Genomic DNA, 21,987 nt, shown 5'->3' with positions numbered 1-21,987 from the left:
ATTAATAATAATAAAAACTTGGATTTAACGATTTTTAGACATCACATAAGGTGGCTGAATCAAGCGAGAAAACTCCTTAGAAGATAAGAAGATAAGTTTTCTTTCACTTTTGAATGAGCTTTTTGCTTTGTTCTCCAGTTCTACCTTTTGTTATCAATTATTGCTGCCTTCCTGAACATGTGAGGAGCAGTGAAATCTATCAGGAATATCAGAAGGGAGGCACAATGAAGCTATCACACCAGCCACTGCATCCATCACCATTTGTCTTCAGTGTTGTGACTGAACAAAACTTGTTCCCTCTCCAGTACTGCTAAAAAAATTTAACAGTATTTTACCTTGTAGCTAACTGATCAGTGTCCCATATCTCATTTAATAAGGTAACCATTCTGTCCAAACTGCAGTAGTATTTTGCACTATGTGGAAAATCCTTATGAATATCCTTTGGTATTTATAGCATTCGCCATGAGTTGATTTGATACTAGAAGAAACACAGTGTGTGATGCTCAGCTGTGGCAGAAGCCATACCTGTATCTGTTAAAATGTAATGTGTATTGCTACAAAAGCATTTTCTTTCAGGGGCTCACATGCAGAAAGGCTAAGAATTCTAGCTGTAGCACATGACATGAGCTAACTTCTGGTGACCCACAGCCCTTGTAGAAGGGGAGAACTGGCAGTGAAATATTTAATATGTTTCAGCAGCAGTGGGTCAGGATATTCAGACAGAATACAATCAGAGGATTAATCATGTTAATCTAATCTGTTCTTACACCTCAGCTCCCTGGACATGCTGGTACCCCAGTAGCTTCTATTGCTGCCTGTCTTTGGCAGAGAAAGCACATCCACTTGGAAGAAAGTCTGCTCTAATTCCTTCTTCATTTTTGTCTCTTTACCTTGCCTTGGGCATTATTGCCATCTCTCTTCACTAGGTGGATCAGTGGAGTGTATCCTTCAGTGCTGTTGCTTGGTTCATGCTCCCCTTGCAGAGTGCTCGTGTGGGCAATCACAGCTGGATGTGGGCTGGAGTTATAAACCTGTTGCACATGCTTTGCAGCTCCCTGCAAGGTCACCTGTGACTGAGCTCACACTGACCTGGCAGATGATAATGCCTGTCACATACTCAATTACAGAAATAGGTTTGGGGGAAAACAATAGGGTGCTGGTGTAAATTTCCAGGAGACTAAATCTTGACAAAAGCACTCCAGGAGCAGATATGCAACACTTACTGCATTGGAAAAAAAAAAAAATAACTCTCAAACTCTCTATTTATAAACTTATTTAGCTAAGTCTATATTTTGCTAGGAAATAATTCTAGGAAGTAAAAATAACTTTGGCATTGATTGAAGGGCAGCATTCCTGTAAGTAAGCTTTTTCTGGAGCAGAAGCTTGCTGGTGTTCTTGGCTTTGGGTTGGGCAAGAAGCACAAGAGGAGGAGATCCCCTCCTCAGTCAAGGTCTTGAGGGGGAGATGTAAATAAAACTACAACATGCCTGTGTCCTGGGAGCTCAGAGGAAGGCTCGTGAGGGATTTGAGGGGGAATTTCAAGGCATCTCATCCAGGTTAATGACAGCCTGCATGCCCACCCTGCCCCATGGACAGCCTGCCTGCCCTGCGGGGGTGGATCTGGTAAAGTGCATCCCATTCCCTGTAGAGTCAGTGTTGGAGGAGGGAATCACTGCTGGAGATGGGCCAAGGTCTGGCTCCAAGTGTTTATGCATCTTCTCAGCTTTCATTGTTTCTCTGGTGATTGCTTCCGTATATACAAAATCTGACAAATAATTGTAGTTTGAAGGGCGTGCTTAATGGAGGGCCATAAAAGTGATTCACAGGCAACTGTAAACTGAACTATTACACTAAAGGATAAAAAGCTTCCTTAATGAGCTGTACAAGACAGTTATCGATGTATTTATGAAAACATTTCCAAGTACATGTTACCAGGGGAATTAAAAGATAAATATTTAAAGATCAGCTGACAGTTTTCACATGTAGCAAAACTCCAGTTCCTCTATTAGGCAGTAAATTTATAAAAGGTATATATTTACGTGATTTGTAACAAAAAAGAAACAAAACTTGCATTAAACCCTGATGTTTTTCTCTGTAATTGTGTTTTTCTATTCAGAAGAAGAGATGAAGCATGAAGAAAATGGGCGGATGAGATTCAGAATATTAATAAGGTAAACCAGCATTTTTTTTCCATCCAAATAATTTATTAGCATCCTGCCACAGAACTGTATTTAAGAGGATGAAACCTAACAACAGTTCAGAGTTTGATTAAATTTCTTTTCATCCTATCATTACTATACACAATTAGGTTATTCAAGTGTGATCCTTAAATGTTCACAATATGATTCATAGCCTTGTTCTTCACATCCCAGAGAGAGAAAAATTGGTCTGTGGGCATGAATCTGATTAATATATGGATCAATGCATGCCCTTTTAATGTTTATTATACACATGCACTTTTAGTTTGGATAAATGATTATCTCATTCATTGCATTACTTGCTCTTTTAGATGTGCTGTGTTATTGTCTCAGCAAAACTTTAGAAGCGTTCAGGGCTGACTCTTGGTTTGGCACTACCTTGTCAGCTGAGATTACTTTTATTCTTGAATGGATTAATAATCAATAGGTGTTAAACAATAAGATTTTCCTTTGGATTACAGCTGCTGTGTTGTGCAGCTCTGACATAAAGAATGAAAATCTGGCTCATGCTTTCAAGCCAGCTTTAAAGTTTTTTCAGATGTACCTATTCCTGCTTGGGGGAAAGCTACTGGCAGTGCTGAGCTATGGTAGTAAGAGTGTTTCAGTCATGGGGGTCTCTTCTACAGCCTCAAGAAGGTTGTGGTGAAGCTGAATTTAGCCCCAGGTGATGATGATCACCAAATTATCACTTACAGAAACACCGAGTAGATAATTTGGCTAAAAGAACTGATTAACTTCACGGATGCCAAGGAATCATTTAGTAGCCTCCACTAGGACTTGTGAATCTTTCAAAGTGTAGTGCATGTAATAAGTGATATTAAACTTTTTCTAACTTTCTGATGGAACACTAGGATTTGGGTTGTTTTTTCTTTTTTCCCCTTGACATTATTTGATTGCTGTAGATTTTGCTTTTGTGAGTGACTCTTCTATTCCACTTGCTCTACTGGGATGCAGTTCTTCTAGTCCATGAGAGTCACTGGCCTTAGAATGAAAGGTGATTTGTGTATTAGGGATTCTGTGGAAAACTAGTGAGGATTGGTTTGTTTCTACATGAGAATGTGAGGGATGGAGAGTAGAATCAGAATTCTAAACAATTAGTGATAGTGGTGGAAGCACAGGGACACACTCAAGCCTGGGAAAGATTTTCAGTCTGGCTCTGCACACCACGTGTCTGACTCCTTGGATGGAACAGCCTGTGTTAATTATGTCTTTAATCTCTCTTGTACCAAATTGCCAGTGGTTGAGAGAAAGAAACCCATTGATCAAACGCAGAGTTTTCAAGCATAATAATAATTTGTAAACCCAGTGCTTCTACAACAGCTGTTGCATCGTCTCCATTGCAAGCAGATTGTTGAGCATTTCAGAGCACAAGTCAGGCTTCATTTCAGTGGCTATTGGGAAGGCACTTATGAATTTGATTTCTTGGTACATATGCACAACTAAAACTTGAAGATTTTGATTTAAACACAGTTTATGGATTATGCACTTCAACCTGGGCAGCCCTCCCTCGTGCCCCTGTTGTTATGACACGTCCGCTCTGCTCTAGGAAGCTCCTGCTGCAGCTCTTTGCTCAGCTGAAGTGCCTGTTGGGATCAGCTGGTGGAGGTGCCTTTGCTTCCATCTGGAGAACTGGGGAATTTTACATGCAGGGGAGCTCACAGCTAAGAAGGGAACAATTCCTGAACGACTCCCTGAGGCTGCCAAACTGTTTTACATCCTCTCTATTCACTGCTTTGCCTGGTGCCTTTGCGCATTGTTACTGTCAGGGCACAGAGGACCCTGTGCTTCAGATACCTGGATAATATTGGACTCTCTTCCATATTGATTTCAGAAAACACAGTGTGTGCATTTTTTTAGCAGGTTCAGCCACATCTTAACTCAAAATTTGCCCTGTGGGGAGGAGTTTGTTACCCTGCAGCTACTCAAAATGTCATAGACAGCTGTATTTGCCCCACCAAGGTAATCCTTGTTTCCTTCCCGCAGGCTGGAGCAACGTGCTGCTCACAGGGCAGAGCTTGTACAGTGCTGGAACTCCAGCTTAAACCTGCACAGAGCATTCCTTTCCCCGAGCAGCCCCCAGCCTTAGCTGAGGATACACAACACTGGGGTGCACTCAGGTTTATGTGGTTCCCAAATCACCCAGGGCGGTGCTCTGTCACCGGGAGCACACACACACAGGCAGATCCCCCCCGGCAGAGCAGTTACCCTGGCAACTATCACATGAGATTTTCCTTGCTAGGAATGAACACAAGAGCTAAATCTGACATGTGCTACGTCACACACAGTGAATTCCTTAGGTGGAAGCACATGGTGGCAGGAGAGCTGACACCTTTTGCAGTGTGATGTGTAGGCACAGAGTTTGTGGTGATTGGGATGGGGCTGGCCCAGCCTCATCCCCAGTGGCTCCAGCTGTGAGCAGCACTGACAGCAATGAGCCATGGAGTGCCCAGGGGCACTGAGCAAGCACCAAAGGGAGCAGAGGGCACACAGGGGCAGTGCATGAACATGAGGGGATAAAAGGCTGGGCTGAAGAACAAGAAGGGCAGACCATTGCAGCCTTCTGAGGTGATGAGATGTGACTCTGTATGGGCAGACACCTGAAGCCTTCTGAAGAGGTCTGGTGTTACTGTGTATGGTCTGAAGTTTTCTGACATTGTAGGGAATACTCTGTGTATGGTGGCCATCTCAGCTGTGATAGTGATGGGGTGAGTCTGTGCCAACAGCAGTGCTGTGCTCAGAGTTTAGGTTCATTAGAGTGTTGCCTAAAGCAGATCTGTTTATGTATTAAATGCACAACCAGTGTTTTTCCTGGAGGAGTTCAATGAGGGTGAACATGAGTGAAGCCCTCTTGCCTGTACCCCTTTAGTCAAAGATGCCTTACTGAACTTTATTAGTAGAATAATAAGACTTTACTGTTCCTGGAGAATCCTCTTAAAACGTGGATGTGGGGGTTGGATTTGTTTAAGCTGCTGACTTTTTTTAAGACCTCACATAAACAGAAGAGCATGTGCACATTGTGAGTTTTCAAAACACCCTGAGTAGTGTGCAGTAATATTTTGCACTTTTTCCCCTTCCTTCTCCTCTGCAGTCTGGGGCAGCTGTAGCTCCCAGGAGCATGAATGGTGGTTTGAGGTGAGCAAGGACTTGATTAGTGCTGACAGATGGCGCAACCACAGCTCTTGGGACCTGACCTCCTCTGAAGTGCTTTGTTGGGTGTGCCTGTCCTTACCACTGCCTCTCATGCTCCGTGGCATAACAAATCCCCCTTCCTGAGGGTCTCAGGATTCACAGTTCTGTTGTTTCAGTGCTGATTTTGCAAAACATCAGTAGGGCTTGTTGACAGACATGATCAGTGAGACCTGGGTAGGAGAATAATTTAAAAGAACAATTCTGCAATAATCTGAAGGGCTTTTTTCTGATGTAGATATTTTTTTTTAGCAGCAGAAAGTTCAAAGAAGGAATGTTTACCAGTATCAGTTTTGCTAAGTCATCCCTCAAGTGCAAGGGTTTGGATGCACGTGTTCCTTTGAGTTCAGGTGTTCCATGATCCTTAGAGCTATTAATGATTGTAAATACCTGATACAGATTTCAGTGAGCCATGGACATGGCAAAGCTTTTTCTTTCTTAATAGCTTTCATCCTTTTAATATTCTAATCACCTTCTTTGTCTTCCTAGTACCTGAATTTAATGTCACCCTAAATATTCTGTGTGGATTTCTACCACATTTGACATTTGTTATCAGTATTGGTAGTTCCATTGCTTTCAGCAGATGGGGAGCTCATCTAGAAAAGGCTGCAGAGAGGAGCCGGTGTCTAACAGAGCCAGATTCACACTTGGGTTTATACCAGTTAGATCAGGAGAGCAGCGATGAAGTTTTACCAAGAAATTGGGAAGGTTGAGGCTAAAATCAGAGATGCTCAAAGTAGATGATCAAAAATCAGAGATGCTCAAAGATGCTCAAAATCTCTGCATCTTCCATGGGAAGGTAGAGCTAGGAGAGGGATTCTTGGCTGACTTTTCTTGCTGAAGATCTCAGGAGTGGGGTTGCCTGTATAAGGAATGCTGATGTTGAGTAGTTCTTAGTTGGTTGGTTTCTTTTAATAGCAGTTTGAAAAAGGTTCCCCAAAGAACAAGAAGACTCAAAAGGTATTTATTTTGCTTTGTAGTTATTTTTAAATTATTTGTCTTCAAGGGGAATCTAATTCAGGAAAAGATAACCCAAGTGATTTTGCATTTTTCATTTAATGAGAACATCTTCTCATGTGCTTTTAAAGTACTGTTGGCTTTGTTCTCCTCAGGAATCACATCTAGAAGCAACAGCAAGGTGTGGTCACCTGGTGGTGTGATGTTGTCATATTGTGTTTCTTGTCCTGGCACAGGCTGCTCTACCCCAGCTTGGTTAATCCCTGATGAAGAATTCTCATACTGCTGCTAGAATGGGAGGAAGAAGTGTTGGGTTGGGTGGAAGTTTCTGAAGCCTGTGACATCACTGGCTAGCTAGTATGCTGATTTCATAATAAAACACTGATGATAAGGCCAGAAAGTACCTTTTGCATGGCTTCCTTGCCTTCTTCAAGGAAACACCGAGACAAATCTATAGACAAATGAAAATCACTGAGGGAAGGCTTCTTGGTGTGTAAATTCATTTTTACCAAACAAGGGGAACATGTCAGATGCTTTGCAGAGCATCTCTGGATGTGCACAGGGTTGCTCAAATGCAGCACATGATCAGGGCTGTTGCTTCCTGCTGTAATGAGCAGACTCAAAACTTCAAAAGGAGATTTCTGGCTGTGCTGTGTGTGCTCACAAGGCCTGTCAGTCTGTCATTCCCATTTGATTTAGAATGATGAAAGCAGAAGCAAAATCAAACTCAGTGAAGTGAGTTTGGTTTGATGGGATTATAACTCCTGGTGCTCTGGGGAAGGAGTGATGATGCCCAGGGTGTGATACAGCACTGTCAGATCTCACATGACAATGGGCAGGGGCCTCAGCACTGCCTGTAAATATGGGCAAGAGCATTGCAACTGGAGCCTAACTCTGAGCTTGCTGCCTTTGGAGCTGTGCAGGTCTTGGATTTTTGCTTTGGTCCACCGCAGAGTTGATGCTGAACGCGTACATTGCTGCTTTCCCAAAGGTTAGGGGATCTGTAACTCTGGTTTAGCACTGTATGGCTTTTCTTACAGGTTCAACTCAATATTTGGATAAGCAGGTTGTTTCCTATGTGTACATCTAGGTTTTGTGGAGTTGGAGACTCTCCAGCCTCACACCATGAAACAGTTATTGAAAAGAGAACCAATCACATTTTCCCATCTTCCTACACCAGAGTATTACAAGTTACATTAATTTATTCTGTTCTGCCCAGGTCCGTGAGGACCTGCACAAAGTTGCTAGCATGAACATATTAAAATGAGGTATATTATCTTTTTAAGACCTAATCCTTTATTTGTAGTAAAGTACAAACTGCATCTCAGGAACCTCATTCAGTTTTCTAGCTGTCAATGGAAGGAGTTTTGTGCCACAAGGTTTTTTTCCAGCTATATTGGTTTTATTAGATATGTCCCCTCCTCTGAACACTTCTCTTATTCCTGAAGTGCCAGGCTAGAAGTGCTCCTGCTCCATCACTTTGCACAAGCACCTGAGTCTGTGTGCTGTCATACTGGAGAGAGCAGAATCCTCTGCTGTGAATCTGTGAAAGTGCTGTGAGTGTGTTGGGGTGGAGAACAGCCACTCAGTTATACAGAGCATCTTCCACAATTCCTGCAGAGGGAACAGCAGAACTGACAACCAGAGATACAGTCAGAAAATAGCACAAGGCATTTGCTCAGTACAGTACAGGGGTTTTAGTCCTGTCCACTGAAAAACAATGACAAACAACATGCTTGCTGCTGTATTAATAGGTTTTATTTCACTACAACTCCTACATCATATTTTTCAGCTTCTCATCCTTTTTCTGTACTAATCCCTGCTGTAAGGTTTTGTTCACATCTTCCCTGTTCTCTGTCCTTTCTGATAAATTTCCCAGGAAATGAAACAGGCTAGAAATGCTGGGGTGGTACTAACAAGACAATACAGGCTCCTTCCGTGAGGAGGAATGATGTTGTGATTCTTGTCTTATTTGCTGTCTAGATTTTGAAATCCTAGCAACCACCCTGGGTATAAAATTTGAAGTTCCTGCATGAAATTTGTTAAGGTATTTTCTGGTTTTTTTTTAGGCTGAGTTTGTGTGTTGTTTGTATGTTATGTGCTTCTGTGATCTTTATTTTTAACATATAATTCATACTTAGCCAGCATTGGAAAGCTAACAACCAGATTTAGCTCTACAGGTGAGTGTGAACCCAACTACTCAGGCACAATCTTTCTTCCTTTAATTTAGCATCATTTTCCCACTACTTTGAACTATTAATTCTGCTCTCTGTGCCTTTACATGGGTAGTGTTGAAAATGTGTGACAGTGTGGTTTTCTGTGCAAGGCTGAATGAAGTCATTTTAACTTATCTCTTTTGATGATCTAAGATTGATATTAATGATGGGAGACTGAGGAATTCTTTACAATGTAGCCCTCTCCTATATGTCTTGTTCTCTAGACTAAAATCAGAATATGTCAGGCACTTCCCCTACAGGAAGATTTCCAGCATCACATACACTGTTGGTGCTGCAATGCCTGGCTGCTTTAATTTCTACACACAAACAGAAATCTGGCAAGTGAAGCTGCATTTGTTAGATCATCTGATCATCAAATGGAGGATGACTGAAACAAAGCATTGTGGAAATGTAGCTCAGGAAAACTTTTGTTTCTCCCAGAGCAATGATTTTTGTCTTTGCATAAGATTATAAAACAGCTGAGTTTTAGAACAGCTCACTTTCTAAATAATGGCACAGCTACCAGGAACATTTTTTTTCATTTAAAAAACTGCCATTATTTACTCATTCTTTATGTGTGTTAGTTATTTTGGTGGCCTTCTTAGCCTGATCTATATTGCAGGTTTTAGTCATAGTTCAATTTTGTGGAAATAAAAAAGATTTTTCTGCCATAAAAATACAGTATTACCTCAGACAACTGGGTTAATTTTCACTTTGGCACAAGCATAGTTCCTGAACAGGCACTTAATAAATTCAAAAATAACTGAACATGAAGGCTTAATATTTGGTTTTCAAATAGGTGCTTGAATGCTGAAGCACTCAAATAAAGTGAACATAGAACTTTAGTAATAGCGCCTGGGCAATTCAGGTAATTAATTTTTTTTCCACTTTACCATAGTTATAACTGGCAGTGATTTCCATTTCACACTTTTGCTTTTAAGAATGACTTTTAAAACAGCAGGTGTCTGTTCCATGGGGACCTTTTCCCTCTGTTTATACTTGCCCTTTAAGTGTATAAAGTGGTCTGATGTAAATGACAGCTTTTGGACTTTGCCCCAAATAACAAGCAGAATAAGCTTTTTAGTTTTCTTCCTACAGTTACCATATGAGTTAGACCTCCTTATTTTCTTCACACTAGATCCCTTGGATTTCACTTTTTTGGTGAATCTGTATTTGTGTCTGTCGAGGAACAGATTGTTTTTCTTAAATCATCATTGGTTTTTTTGTGTAAAAAGGGAAAAAAAAGTTAAAAATCATTTTAATGAATTGTAGCTGAAGATCTATAACTTGAAAAAATGGCATGCTAAGGAGTTACTGTAATTAACAGAGGCCCTGATCCTGTAGGAATTATTGTGTGGGTACTTTGCTTTATGGAAATACCATTTCCATCAATGAAACTTTTCTGGTTTTGTGATTCGAAGCACACGGACTTTTGGAGCCTCCAGATCAACATTTTTTAGGTACTGCACTTAGATAAGTTAATTCAATAACCACCTTAATGCTAGTGGAGAGGATTTTATACCGCTGTCCCTAACCCTGGGCTGGGCGTGCTGCAGGGAGCCGCGATGCCCGCGGGATCCCATCCCCGCATCCCTTCCCGGAGCCCGGCGTGCAGCGCTGCTCTGGCCGCGGCTGCGGGCTCCTGCTGGGCGTTCGAGCGCTCCTCTGCTCTACGGCTCTGCCCTGGCTGAGATAACACCAGGGACCTGACATTCGGCTGTGGGCACAGCCCATGGATCATGCCCTCGCCGGGGAGCATGGCCCGCGTGCAGCAGCAGCAGCGCTGCCCACTAATGCATGCACTAATGCATGCGGGGCTGCTGCGGGGCCGCGCTGGCTCAGGGCAGCGCCTGCTCCACATTAGTGCCCGGAGAAAATCGCTGTTAACACGATGACAGCGTCAATTATCACCTACAGCACTCCTGCGAGGAGTCAAAGGCCCTGACAGAGATGCAATTATTTGGTCATTTGCTTCCCGGCCCTCTGATGGTCCCAGAGTCTTCTCCAGTGCTGCTTTGAAGACTGTGATATCTTGCAACTGCAACGTGCTGAAAGCTACAGCTTCTCCCACGGCTTGTCGATGTGCTGGGATGGGGAAATGTGCTGGTCAGAGGAAAGCTCCCCCCGCTCTCTGACCTTTAACTGTGAGCACGCTGGTGATTCTGCTGGCTGGGGTAAATAGATCCCAGCAGTGCAGTGGCCAAGGCAGGGGCTGAGGGAAGGGGTGAACGCACAGGGGAGGGAGTTTTAGCACCTGTAGTTAACTCACTTCTGCAGGGTTATATTTCAATATTAGATAAATGGATAACGAGCTGTGGCTGCCGCTTTCAGCATGTCTGCAGGTGGCAGCTGCTCCGTGGCTCTGGGCCAGCCACAGCCCAGTGTCCTGATGGAAGAGCAGGGAGGATTGTTGGGGTGACTCGGTGTGGTGTCAGCTGGGGCACACCCAGGGGCTCCTTGGCCTCCAGGGAACAGTGGAGACCAGAGGGGACAATCCCAAGTTCAGTCCCTGGGTGTCTGGGACAGCTGCAGTGCCAGGAGCTGGGCACAGAGGGGTAAATGAACACACACCCTGTGCCACTGGCTCTGGGCTGTGGCTGTTTCATGGACAAATGCTCGTTCCTCTCAGGCTGACCTTTCCATCAGCCCTGCTCCTCAGTGTCCCTCTCAATTTCCACAACTGCTGCTAATTGGTGCCACTTAATCACCTCCTGGAGTAGTGGGCACTGCCAGCTCTGCCTGCTGCTGGTTGGGCTGCCCAGCCACACCTTCCCTCCAGGAGAACAGAAATCTGGCACAGCTTTATGACTTAATTTGTTTCAGGGAGACAAGAAGAAAGAAAAAGAAAGAGCTGACAGCTTTATTTCTTGATTAGTTTCCTATTTAGAGCATGTACTAATGATGTATTTAACAGAAAATCTGGAGCAGGACTCAGTTCATTGATTAGTGGTTTCCTTACCACTGGTGAAGATTTTTTTCCCCCAAGTGCATCCCATCTTGCCTCTAGGGAGAGCTAGTATAACTTTTTCTGTGATTTTCTGTTTGGAAAATCTCTGTTTTGGAAGCATAACCTTTCTTTATGAGTCTCTCCCTTCAGTAGTAGACTGCCAATTTAAGAAAAACAGAAAGATTCTGATGATGAAGCTGAGACATTTTGTTTGATCATTTTCAGAATAGCAGATTTGGGGAATTTATTCCAAGAAAAACTTATTTCCTACACTTATATTGTTGCATGGTCAAAGAGAGTAGGAATCAGAATGAATTCCCCTGAAGAGTTTTTTAATGTCATAAGAAATGTTTTTATTCTTTTGAATTGTAGCAAATTTACAAGATGTAAAACTTGCAGAGTCTCCTGGAGAATTGCAGAGGTTTCTTAAAGCTGTAACTAGTAACAGGGATAAATGTTATGAATGTTATATGTTCACACAATTAAAATACTGGTTTGAGCTTTTTTTTTTTTTTTTTTTTTTTTTTTGACCTCTTAGTGCCCCTTTCTAGCAAAGGCTGGTTTAAAGCAAACATAAGAGATTAATGGCCTAATCTTCACCAGGAATTTTCTTCTGGACTTAGCAGGATAAGGTATCTGTCACTGGGCCATGATTAGCAAAATGGTGCTGCTGGTTGGAAAAGTGAACATTTATGGAATGCTATTCAGGACATAATTCGCTCAACTCCATATATATGAAATTCTCATTCACAAAAAAAAAAAAAAATCTCACTCCAGTGTCAATCACATGAATTACTTATGCAACAAAATGTTTGTTGATACTGGCATTTATAAACTGCAAAGGAAGTTTTTATCCTTCCCAGTGATTAGGGCTGAAAACCTAATTACAACATGTTCTAACATCAAGTGATGCATTCCTGCAGCTCTTGCTCCCTTTGAGCACAAGTAATTGGCTGCAGAAGCAATCAGAGTTCTTGCTGTAATAGAAAATAGCAACATGCTCTGAGAGCCTCGGTGAAAGAAACCTGAGATAGCAGCAAACCCCCTTCGTGACCTCAGGGAGGTGTCTGGGGCTGAGGTAATGCTGAATCCACTCTCAGCCATTGTGGTAGAAGGATCAGACACTATAATTTTTGTTTTAAAGCAAAACCAACAGTGAGACCTGCAGCTTACTCCTGGCCATCAGCACACACAGTGAGGCTGTGTTCCCTTCCCTCTTGGAATAACCTGGAACTCAGCTCACGTTGTTGCCTGATGGACCTACCCAGACAATTCACATTAAACAGTGGCAAAACCTGGTCTGTGAAGAAGTCAATGCTCAGGAATGGTTATTGCTGGCACAAGGAGATAAAGCCTTGGTTCCAAAATGATGGAATATTTGTGGTCAGTGCTACAGGAGGAGCCCCAGTACAGAATACAGGATTACTCTTTTAAAAGAAAGCAGCTCACCTATTTCATTCACATGTTTAAGTGTGTCAGCCAGAGCACAGATGTTTGATGGAGCAGAAGTGGCCTGTTAATTAAATTGCACAGGAGCACTTCCTGCAGCCTTGCTCTTCAAACCACTGCCAGGTGATAATCAGAGGGATGGGCCCTTCACACAGTCATGGAGTCAGGGTTGCTCATCTGCTATGAAAGCACAAAGGGAATATTCTGGATGTGTTAAACATTTGTGAGAAATTCTGCTTAGTTTCACTGGTGCTCTGCAGGATCTTGGAGATGCATTTTGAAGGATGTGGAGTTTCCTGAAAGGAATTAGGGCAGAGGCACTCTGACGTTAGCAAGTAAGAGGGAGTAAATAATAAGTGTTATTTGCACAGGGGAAACTGATCTGAGTATAATATAATAAGAAGAAATTAAGTAGTAAAAAGATTTTGGTTTAACAGCAAAAACTGCATGCTGAAAATTTGCCTATTAATCTGATTTCACTGCTAGTTCCCTGTGAAACTTTTAGTCTCAGGGGGTCATTTGTCAAATCTTCCCTTAATGTTTCATTAAAAGTAATTTAAACTTGTGGAGAGTGTAAGTAAAATTTGCAAGTGTACATTATCTCCCCTCAGCTTCAGGCTGTCCTGACCCTTCTGGCTAAATTTGGCTGCCGCTCATCAAATATTGAGCAGCTCTTAATGGAATTGCATTCACTCCACAGCCCCATAAAAGAAAATCAAGTCTGGTGGGCCACACAGGCCAAGCAAACAGGAGGGGCTAAAGAAATAAAAAATGAAAGCAAAAACAAAGAAAAGAGATGTTGCCAGCCTATTGCATCCTGGGCTGGGATTAATGAAGGTAACCCTCACTTTTCCCTGGCAGGTTCACATCCCATATCCCTGCTGTTCAAAAGGCCACAAGGAGGGTGAAAATTCAGTACCAACTTTGGAGGTTTTGATGCTGCTACTCCTGTTTATCAAGAAGAAAATATTAATTAGAGCATTTGAAAAATGAAGTATAAGTGTAGTTCTTAAAAATATTTAATAATATTTAATTGGAGAACAGTTCAGAATGAGAGAGACAATGGGGATGGAGTTGAGAAGACCTGCAGGTGTGTTTGGAGGGCACATCTGGGAGAAGTGTGCAAATACAGGGCTGCTCTTCTGTTGTATTTGATATTAATGGACATTTAAAAGGAAAAAGTGCTTTTTAACACACTCTTTCTAAGTACTTGGGCTGATATTTTCTAAGCCTTAGGCATAGGTATAACTTTAATTTTAAAGAACACTGTGCAGCAATTTAAATGAAGATTTTTAGGTTTCTGATCAGGTAGGCAAATTGTAGTCTCTTTCAAGAATAAAAGACCCTGTCTGAGGTCACAAATGGTCTTTGATACTATTGCATGTAAACTGTAGTTTGTATGGATTCATCTCATTAGAGACAAGCTTTCCTGGCACACTTGAAAACCATTATACCTGAGTTTGGTGGTAATGCATTAGCTTAATTGTAATTAGCCTGATTAACACCAGCTGAACTTAATTTATTATATCTGTGATTAGGGCTGAGATGTGGTGGTGTGTCTGTCCCTTCACCAGTGTGCCTGGGAAGGGCCCAGGCTGGGTTAGGCTGGTGAGTGGCAGAGTCTGTCGTGCCCACTTAGTGTCTGTGAGCAGCAAATCCATTCCAGCAGACCCAGGCAAGGAGCTTGCAGTAGTGCTGTGACAATTTCAATTAAAGGTCTGAGAATGGTAATTATGTTTACATACCAGCAGTCTGATTAAATGTAAACTAATTATGTGACAAGCTTAAACTGTGACCTGAATTACTCTTGCAGCGTCGAAGTTGAATTTCAGCAGAGTTTTTGGATAATAGATTAGCATTATAAAAGCTTTTTTTGTACATGTGCAATATTACTAACATTACTGGACTAATCTGACTTTCCTTTCCTTACTTTTTCCATCCAGCTTCAAGCACAACCTGTAGCTATTATTTATTTCAGCTGTTCAAGCCCCTACTCGTAAAGCAAGAGGTATTCACAGGATAGTTCAGGTTGGAAGGGATCTCTGGGGGTTACCCAGCCCAACCCCCTGCCAGGGATGGGTCACCCAGAGCAGGTGACACAGGAACACAAGTGGGGTTTGGATGGGGCACTGTTCCAGTGCTCTGCCACCCTCAATGTAAAGAAAATCATTGTCAAGTAATTCCTCTTTTGAAGCAAATATGAGTTCAGAAGGATTTGCTGTGCTGTCTTTAGAGGGTCTCAGGGAGGTGGGATGTGGGCAGTGTCTGTGCCCAGCTCTCAGTGCCCTGAGGAGGAGGGATGATCCCTGTGGGCTGTTGTGCAGGTTGGTCAGCTGAGAAACAGTTTGTGACCTCTCTGAAAGCCATGTGAAGCCAACAGTTGAAAGAAACTCTCAGGTATTTTAAGAACCAAGTGCACAGCTGGGGACTGTAACCCTGGTTTAATCTGTTAAACATGATCTACAGCCTACCCTGTAGTTCCAGCAGTGGTCTAGAACTAAAGCTTTGCAGTGTGGGTGGGTGTGTCATGATCTGACCAATGTAAACTGCAATTCTCAACCTCTAATGCACAGCAAAATACCAGAGTTGCAGAACAGTTCAGGCAGGAAGGACCTTGGGAAGGACCTGGTCACCTTCTCTGTGTAAAGCAGGGCTAAATTCCACGTTAGGTCAGGTTGCTCCAACTCTGGGAGTCCTGCACACTATTTCCTTTCAGTGCTCTGTTGTAGTTCCTGCATTTCCACTTGAGGACAAAATCCACTGTGTTTGAATGGGAAAATCTCTGCATCCAAAAGCAATGTGGTTCCCAGATCCTTTTGATTCAATATAAATCAGTCTCAGAGCCTGATCCAGAAGCCTGTGATCCTTTCAAGGGATTTCAGCATCAAGATCAAAATACATAAAAAACTGAGCTGTTTGTCTAACACTGAGCATCATCCCAGAACTTCAGCTTTGCAAATTCTGTCTTTAATACTCATAAAAATGTAAACAGCATTTTTATGAGCAGCAAAGGAACAGTTAAATTCAACTAGAACTGACTAATTTTATGGTGTTATAAGAAGATTGTATCTTCTCAACTGGAATAAGGGATTGCTTTTTTGGTTAAAGAATGACAACACCTCCAGTTCTAAAAATGTAACATTTAAAATTAATCTGTGAATAGGTCTTAGAATAAGTCTGAGTTTTTCTGTTCTTAGTCCAAAAGGAGCAGAGCCTTGCTTACCTGCAGTGGATTTGCTTCTGTTCTCCAAAAGCTGCTCCAACTGGTGGTTTGCTTCTGTGTGCTGCAGACTACAGACAATTCCCACAGCAGAAAAGAATCACAGCAAATGATCTTATTTTCTCTTTTCTTCTTTCTTCAGGAATCTATTTCTGTCTTTATTCATTGCTTATATGGAAGATAAGACTGGCAGAAACATTCTGCAGAGATTAAGTATAACCACATCTCTGTTTCTTTTCATAGCTTGTTTCCAATATTGTGAGTGTCTAAACATCTGTTAAAAAATCTCTGTGTCTTTTCAGGGGTTTTATTAATTCTATAATATCAAACCTTCTGAATTAGTTATTTGGTCTCTACATTTTGCGTCAGAATTACTGGGATTTTCTGGACTCTTTGAGCAGCAGTTTATTGTGAGCAGGGGAGGACAGAGAAAAAAGGAATATGTACTTGGTGTTTTAATATTTAAAGGGATAACTGGGTTTTACAGAAACATTAGTAAATATTTACTTCTAAAGTAAACTGACCTTAATACTCTTGAAACAAGTTTATATCAGTATTGGGAACATGGATTACAGCAGTGATATTTATAGGGCATAATCCATTAATTATAGGAATTCATGGACTTTAAAGCATTTGGTAGCAAAGTGCTCAATTTCTAGCATTACTGGCAAACAGCTTCTTCAGTTGCATGGGAGAATGTCTGTTTAGAATGTTTGTTTTTATCCCTCACTGCTTTTTTGTGAGGGATAATTTAACACTGCTGGAGATAATTGAGCTTCAGGAATAGCATATGTAGAATTTTGGTCCTGCAGTGCATCTTGTGGTTTCTGCTGTGTTAAAGAACTGGCACACACATATACTCTTTCCAGCCTGAGCTAATTTGATGCTCACACCAAGGCCTTGCAAACCTGATGTTTAACCTTGCAAAAGCAAAACCTGTGTTGTGGCCATGCAGCAATCAGCCCAGAGAGCCTCTCAAGGCATCTCTGCTGGCTTAGAAAAATTGGGGAGCAGAAGTATCCCCTCTTTCCCAGTAAGTGCTGATGCCTTTGTCACCAGGCCTTTCACAGTTCTGGAAATCTTTGTAAGATCCTAGAGATCAATGACAATTGCTGCATTTTTTCTTGGGCATCTCTTCACTGTTCAGACAAATAACTACAAGGTGTTTCCAGTGTTTCAGATGGAGATGAAAAAGTGCTATTTCATTTTTAAAATCCAAATCAGTTCTGGTGTTCTCTGCATCTTTATTAAGTTTGCTCTATGCATTTTTTCCTAATACATTTGCTTTTTTGTCCTTATGGTCCAGACTTCAGCTCTAGAAATTTAACTGTCATGGTGACTTTCAATGTCTCCAGGATTAGAAGTAATCTGTGCCTACAGCTTTGATTTTCTGAATATATGATTGATTTTATTAAACAGGTATTTAGCTATGTACAATTCATGGGGATTTGGACAAACTTCAACTTTTCCAAGTAGTAAGGATTTTGTAAACTTTTAAATTCTTTTCACATTTGTTTTAAAAGCTGAGGAGATGAATCTAAGCAGCCGTATTCTCTTCAACAATTTTCATAACTCTACACTGAGAAGAAAATAGACTTTTTTTTTTTTAAGGCAATAGACTAGATTTTAGTCATCAGGTCTTGGGAAACTTTTCCAGTCAACTCAGTATCAGTGTGGTAAATATGTGCATATCACACAACAGATTTAGGCCTTGTTCTCAGCCTTTAATGAATCAGAATTTTGCTTCATGTTGCCAAATATTATGGTCTCCTTTTCACTCATGCTTATTAGAAGATTGCTTTGGTGTGTAATCAGTACTGACAATCTTAGAAGCAGTCTTTTTAATTATTTATTGCCTTGTATCCCTCCCTCTATTAGACTTCAACCTGACTGAGAGGATTGGAGACTGATTTGAGGGGAAAGAAATATTCTTTTTTTTTAGGAAAAAATAGCCAAAAAAAAAAAAGAGAAAAGGATTAATTCTTGTTGACACTGGAAAGATCAGCAAATCACATTGCTTCAATGACTTACTGCTTTGGTCGTGTCAGGTCAAACCCATTTTTCTTTTATCCTTTCATTGTTTTTGTGCCACTTTCTTCTACTTCATCTCAGTGAAGAGTCCAACTTTTCCCTGCTGGTAGGGCTTGGAGGACGTTCTTGTGCCTGTCCCTGTTTTGGCCATGGAGCTGTTGAAGTCACAAGCAGGGAGGTTGATTGTAGCAGTGGTATTTTTATTAGGAATGGAAATAAAAATGCCCCGGTGTTGGTATTTCCTCCTTTGGCTCAGGCTCTCAGGTTTGGTACCCTGATGTTGTCAGGGTGCACCTGAGCCCTCCCTGAGTGCAGCCAGAGGGTGCCTTGAGCTGCTGCACAGCCCTGTGTGCATCCAGGCTGAATCCTGAGGAACAACCCATGGGCTGCTCCAGGAAAATGTGTGTAACATGACTTAAATTGTCCAGCTGGAACTGCTTCCATCTCTGGCTGGGGTCAGCCTGGGGCAGGGGGCTGCTGCCTGCTCTTCTGCCCTGGCTCTGCTCTTCCCTGTGGGACTCACTCTGACCCCCTGGAGCAGGAGTCAGAATCCCTTCTTAAAGTATTATGTTGCTTTCAGATTTCCCTGAACCATGCTGAGGCAAATTGAACACACTAACTCTTAACACAAGGCTTTAAATTATTTTTCCACTTAGTGAGTTTAGCCTGGGAGACAGCAGCTTATTCCATAGTTCCCAGACCCATTAAGAGACCTTCTTTTATCTGACTTCAAGTGAAAGCAGTTTTGCTTTAGCTCAGTGTGTTTGAAACGGTGTGACAGCATATGCAAGGCTAAGCTTTGAAAAGTCACAGAGCTGGATGTCATCAACCCAGAAACGCCAAACCCCATCACGCTGACAGCAGCACCGGTGGAGGAAGACACTGCGCTAGGTCTGACCAAGAACCCCAAGGGATCCTACAGATAATGTCTGTAGAGGGCTGGACAGGGGTCTCTGGTGCAGACAGGCATTGGTTTGTTCAACCAAGGCTTTGGGCCAGTCAAAGCAGTGCCAGCCTGGCCCGTGGGGCATTGCAAAGGGCACATGAGGATATTAGACCCTACAATCAACACTATTAACTGCAGCCCTCTGATAACCACTGTAAAACACCACCGGGCTGACTACATTAATAAATCATTAAAAAGCTCTGATGAGCTGTTTGTGTGCTCCAACAGCACTGATATCTCACATGATTTCCCAGCAGAGATGACTCCTCACTACAGAACACTCTGAATAAGCCTCTGTTCTATCTTTAGTAGCCAAAACACAGAGCAAGGATTTAATGACCTGCTCTAATAATGAGGATGGTATAAATATGTATTTAAATATGTTTATTAGATCCTCTTAGGCTGATTTTGCATCTTTTTAATGTTTAGCTCCAGGGGAGTGCATTTCCTGAGAACTATGTAATCACAAGAGCAAATACTAAGGAATTGTTGGAGATACTGACAGGGTTAATGTAAAGCATGTCACCTTGAGATCTGGGCTGAGAACCTTCTTACAAAAGCAGCCTGGGATGATTTGAAATGGCCATAATGAGAAAATAAATTAAGAAGTGGGGGGAAAAGAAAGGAAAAAAAAATTAAAAAGAAAAACTACAAATGAATCAAACATTTCCTCTCACTGCTCATTTGGTTCTGACAGATGAAATTGCCTGTGTTATCATCTCCAATACTTGCATGACTGGCCAGGTAATATACAGAGGAAATAGCAAATGTGGGAGAATTAGTGAGAAGTGGTTGAAGAGTCATCTCAGCAGCTAAACGAGGAAGAATTATGCAGAAGGTGTTCAGCATTTTCAGACAGAGGGATGTGTATGTTTAATGAACTTGTTGCTCTGGTATTATTTACAGCTATCTGAGTGCTACCAAATGTTTACATTTATTTGAAATTCTTTCTACATCCAAGAAAGGGTGCAGATCTAACATTTTTATGAGCTCTCTCTGGGGCTGACCAATACAACAGAGCAGACAAGGAATAATTATTGTAGACATACTCCAAACAGTGCACTGAGCAGGTTATTGCTATGAGATGCCTAAAAATAGCATCCCAGAACTTGCCTGAAGAGCTCTTGTCTATGCTGAAGAAGAATGGATATGCCACTTAGAGCCTATTATTTAATGAGAAAGGCAATGTTGACACAAACTAAATTGCTTTAAAGCAAGGTCAGTCATTTTTCATAAAGAGAAAGCCTCGTGTTTCTACCAGTCAACAGTTCCCACTGGTGACCTGATTAGGCTGACATAGATACAGGGATGGAAGAAATTATTCTACTGTATTTAAACACAGATATGCTTCTGGTTTTCAGTTTAGCTGAGCTGAATAAATATTAGCTTGGAATGATTTGAAACTGAAACATTTCAATAAATTGAATATTTTTTTTTGTGGGTTGAATGAAGAACCATATCAAACCATGAGTAAATTGAAATTTCAACTGCTTTTAATAAAAGCAAGAGGCTGTACTCATAAAATGGAAAATGCTGAAATCAAGCTCTAATTTGGAAGGCTGTTCAGCTTGAAACTATTTTTCTTTTATTTATTATGAATAAACCTTTCCTAAGGAAAAATCCTTTAGTCCTATATTTCAAAAATAAATGCATGTATTTTGGGTGGAAAAGCAGAGTCTTCATTGCTCTTTCAGTTCTCCCCAGCTGTAAAACGCTGTTCTTGGTGGAGATGACAGTGAACCCTTTCTGAACAAGTTTTATTTTGGAGCAGAATGTTTCCTCACATAACAAATGACCTGCTCCCATGTTATTTAATTTTTCAGAATTTGTCAAGACTGGAGTCTTGAAGTTGAGAAACAAATGATAAAGTTGAGTGAAGGTGATGGTAGCCACTGCTCATCCTCCCTGCTTGTGGGGCTGTTCCTTGATCTTTTCCTCACCCTCACTCTCAGGCACCACTTTCCCCTTTCTTAAGTACAATTTTGGAGAGACAATGTGAAGGGAAAAGGGGTTTATTACCTGAGCCATGAGAAGGTATTTCCAATGGTTGTCTGAAAGAACAGAAACAGAATCATGAGGGGAAAGTGAAGCAGAGCCTTGCTCTGCATTGTCAAAGTCAGTGGGAGAATCAGAACTGAGCAGTGTGACCCAAAAGCTGCTCTTGAACACTGGAGAGCTGTGACAGGAGAGATCAGTCTGTTCCAGGAGGGAGGAGATGCAGGAAGGAGGATGTGAGGACTGAGGAAATGTTCTAAATTATGTTTGTGTGGTACCTTGGGCTCCCCTGTTGGGCCCCCTCAGGTGCACTGGGCTGCGGCCAGGGTGCAGAGCACGGGCAGCATTGGGAAGGAAAGAGAATTGTGAAAATTCTCACAGAATTTTCAGAGAATTGTGAAAATTCACCCAGAAAAAATGAAGTGAATGCTTGCTGGGTTTGGGTGGATCAGTCGAGTGCCCCTCACTGCCTACTCAGGTGTCCCTTCTCTGTGGCATCGTTGCTTCTCATGATCCTCAGCCTTGGACTGTTTTCACATTTCCTTTTGTCTGTGCAGAGTCAGTTTCCGAAGGAAATGTGGCAAGCACAACGTGGTGCAGTGCAGACTGACCTGTGCTCTTTCATTAGGTCCGAGGGATGGTGCCAAATCCACCTCCTGTGGGTGCCCAGGCTGAAGCTCTGTGACATCGCTTTATCTGCCCTGTTAAAAACTTGCACCTGCAGCTTTTTCCAGCAGGAGCCGGGCTGTCTGGGACAAGGGACCAAGCATTCACAGTGACTGCCTTTTCTCACTATTCCTGGGGGCACAAGAAATCACAGTGCAGCTTTTCAAAGGGCTTTG

At 42.0% G+C, this 21,987-nt stretch overlaps 1 long non-coding RNA gene across 1 annotated transcript in view; it reads left to right on the top strand.

The window, feature by feature from the left end:
• Positions 1–21,987, top strand: part of LOC128813974 (uncharacterized) — a 56,701-nt gene that overhangs the window by 3,758 nt on the left and 30,956 nt on the right. The window contains exon 2 of the long non-coding RNA XR_008439237.1: positions 2,117–2,171. This is a non-coding gene — a long non-coding RNA (uncharacterized LOC128813974). The remainder of the gene's footprint in view (positions 1–2,116; positions 2,172–21,987) is intronic.

Source organism: Vidua macroura, chromosome 13 (assembly GCF_024509145.1).
Source record: "Vidua macroura isolate BioBank_ID:100142 chromosome 13, ASM2450914v1, whole genome shotgun sequence".
Taxonomy (NCBI): domain Eukaryota; kingdom Metazoa; phylum Chordata; class Aves; order Passeriformes; family Viduidae; genus Vidua; species Vidua macroura.
The sequence above is the reverse complement of the archived record's forward strand: the minus strand, read 5'-3'. Positions and strand labels throughout refer to the sequence as shown.